This window comes from Primulina huaijiensis, chromosome 9 (genome assembly GCF_012295235.1).
Source record: "Primulina huaijiensis isolate GDHJ02 chromosome 9, ASM1229523v2, whole genome shotgun sequence".
NCBI classification, from domain to species: Eukaryota; Viridiplantae; Streptophyta; class Magnoliopsida; order Lamiales; family Gesneriaceae; genus Primulina; species Primulina huaijiensis.
Genome location: NC_133314.1, coordinates 13,845,669 through 13,849,265, shown reverse-complemented (window position 1 = coordinate 13,849,265; position 3,597 = coordinate 13,845,669).

Below are 3,597 nucleotides of genomic sequence, written 5' to 3'. Positions count from 1 at the left end.
TATATATACATCGTCCTTTTGGAAGAGTTTACATGCAGCCATGGGGACGAAGTTGCTATTCAGTACAGCTTTTCATCCGCAGACAGATGGCCAGTCTGAGATTGTGATTCAGATTTTGGAGGATTTACTGAGAGCTTGTGTGATCGATTTCCAGGGGAATTGGGAATCGAAGCTACCTCTAGTGGAGTTTACCTGCAACAACAGCTTTCAATCGTCTATAGATATGTCTCTTTACGAGGCACTTTATGGAAGGAAGTGCAGATCGCCAATTCATTGGGATGAAGTCGGTGAGCGATCAGAACTTGGTACAGAGATTGTTTAGCAGACTGCAGATGTGGTGGTCAAGATCCGAGACAGAATGAAGACCACCAAGAGTCGTCAAAAGAGTTATGGTGACAAGAGGAGGAGAGATCTAGAGTTTGCCGTAGGTGATCACGTTTTCGTAAAGATAGCAGCTTATCGTGTTGCTCTACCGCCGAATCTGGTCGGTGTACACAATGTGTTCCACGTCTCGATGCTGAGGAAGTACCTAGCTAATCCTTCGCATGTTTTGAGCTATGAGCCGTTGCAGCTCGCTCCAGATCTGTCATATGAGGAAAGACATGTCCAAATCCTAGACAAACAGGAGCGGAGACTTCGGAACAAGGTGACTAAGCTGTTCAAAGCCCGGTGGCTGAACCAAGCAGTGGAGGAGGCCACTTGGGAGACCGAGGCAAATGTGAGAATTCGCTACCCGGAACTGTTTGGTAAGTTTAATTTCGAGGACGAAATTTATTTAAGTGGGGGAGGAATTGTAGAGCCCAAATTCAGTACACGTAAAACTCATGCATTTAATTAAATTGTTAAATCATTTATTTAATTTTAAAATGATTTATAGCGATGCATAATCTATTTAATTGCATCATTTTAAATCACGTTAAAATTTTTTCTTGAGTTTCATTTTCAGGCGATTATTCGATGCGAGATCGAGGAAAAGAGACCGGCGATGATTTTGGCAATTTTAAAATGTGGTATTTTATTTTAAGTTAAGATTGGGACATTTTAACTGATTTATTTAGTTTAGAATTTTAATAGCCTAATTTAATTATTAAGTGATTTTATGATTTTTAAACTTTTAAAGATGTGGCACTTGTGCATTTTATTTTAAATTAAGAGATTTTAGAAAAATAGTATTAGATTAGTATTATTTTATTTCTAATTAATTTCCTAAGCATGATTAGCCACTAATTAGCCAATTAATTATTTAATTAAGCTATTTCCCTACACACTAAAATGCACGCACACACACACTTTTACACACACACACCTACACGACACACACACACATCATTTCATTCCATTCCTTTCAATTTTTGAGAGTAAAAATTTATGGTTCTTATATCATTCCACAGCCGCCCCTCTCCTTCAAAATTTTCTAGCAAGTTTTCGTCTTTTTTCTTCAAGAAAATCGTGTCACGTTCGTTCTGGATCAACCTTGCATCTTTCCCGCTTCGGTATCGTCGGTTCGGTAATTTTAAATATCAAAAGACATGTATATTCTATTATTCCTGCATCGATCTCGTCATATTATGTGTTGTGATGTTTATTATGCGTAAAAATCCATGTATAATGTACAAAGTTTGAGCAAAAATTTGTTATATCGATTTTTGAAACGTTTTTGGAACTAAAACTTGAAATTTGATGTCATTTTAATTACTGCGACTTTTCGGTCGATTTTCTGGAAATACTTTCAACATATAAAACATATAAATTTTCAATACGTTCGATTTGATAGTAAATTCAAAATATTTGGATAAGAAATGAGTGAGTTATGATCGTTTTCGTGGGACTTCTCAAACTGTTTTTTCCTTAAAAATGCGTTCTTGATGTGTTCTTGAAGTTTTATTGTTGCAGGCTTTGTTTGGGATTGACGGGTGTTCGCTGCTGCATTTAAGTATGTTGAGTATGATGTTAGGATGTTTTTTGGTGTATCGGTTCGCATCGATAGGCACTTGGTTATATTAGAAGTCGTAGGATGCGTTTTGGTGTCAAATGTCGTGTTCACGGATTGGGTTGCGTTGTTTGTGATGTGTAGTTGTTTTGGAGCGTTTGTTTGAGTTTGAATAAGTGTCATAGCATCCTAAGATGGGTCTCGAGGCATTGATTCACGGTCCGTGTACCCCTTTTAAATTTTTTTTTCTTTTTTAGGGATTGTTTTTGGGGTTTGATGTCATGATTTAGTGCGATGATTAAACGAGGTCGAGTCCCAAGAGATTTAGAACGTCATAAGGAAATTTGTCATTTTTGGGTGTGAGCATGACTATACGTCTAAGCTATGAAAGATAAGTGTTTGAACTCATGTTAGTATGTGCAGCAGTGGCCCCAAGCGAGATCCAACGAATCCCTCAACGCTACGTAAGTATGTTGAACGTGGCCGAGGACCTCTCCACCCCAATAAATCATGATCGGGTTTAGATCAGGATTGAAAAATAGTAAAGCATGACCAGGGACCAATCCACCCGATAAAGCATGACCGGGGATCTCATGTATGTGGCAGTGGATTTTCCTTGTCAGCCCAGTACTGTGTTTTAGTCTAATCAGGCACATTTATGTATAGGTCACTTGCTTTGAAACATATCTCTACGCAACATCATGTTATGTATGCTCTAGTATGTACGATGCAAGTATGTTTAAGGAAAGTTTTATGATGATGGCACGTCTACGTTTATGCTACTACGTTCAAGTTTCAAGTATGTTTACGCTATTACGTTCAATTTTCAAGTATGTAAGCCCTACTTTAAAGATGCATGTGGTTTTATTTTGTAGTACTTGCTATCTCCAGTTTATACATGTTGAGTCTTTAGACTCACTAGACTTGATCGATGCAGGTGAGGGTGACTTTGAGGAGACGAGGGGTGGGGACCAATGAGCCGGCTTGGATTGCGTAGGAGGCTAAACCCGAGGACCGCCCATGTTTTTACGGATACGTTTATGCATGTTGCTTCAAATACACTGATTTTCATGAAGTGGTTTATGATGTTTAAACAAATGTTTTTAGCAAATTTTATTTGTGATCTTTTTGTTGCAAATATTTTGAATGATCAGTTTATTGTTATCGAAATTTGAAGGTTTCTATTTAATTAAAAAAAATTTTATTTTTCCGCAAATTTTGAAGTAGTTTAAAAGTACGGTACGTTACAGGTTTATGCATCTAGTTTTGAGTTTGGTTGATTTTGATGCATTGTAATTCCTTGGAGTGTCAAGGAATTTTGTTTTGTTACTTTCACTAGTATTATTTTGTGTAAACAATTTACATCCTTTTCTAGTGAATTTTTGCAATGAGGCGTTGCACAAATACACGTACTTGTGCAAAATTTAAAACTAGTGTTTATTCACTTAAAGATTATGTGTGTGTTAAATAATAAATTTTCGCTGTATGTTGTGCCCTCGTGTTGACAACACTACAGTACAACACTAATTTCTGATACACACAATATATTAATTCATGTACGTTTATGATCAACAGCCGTTTCAAGTGGCATCAGAGCCATCACTTGATACACTAAGTGATTGATTCTGGTCTTCTGTTGTGTTTACAGGAAATATATCAATAGATCA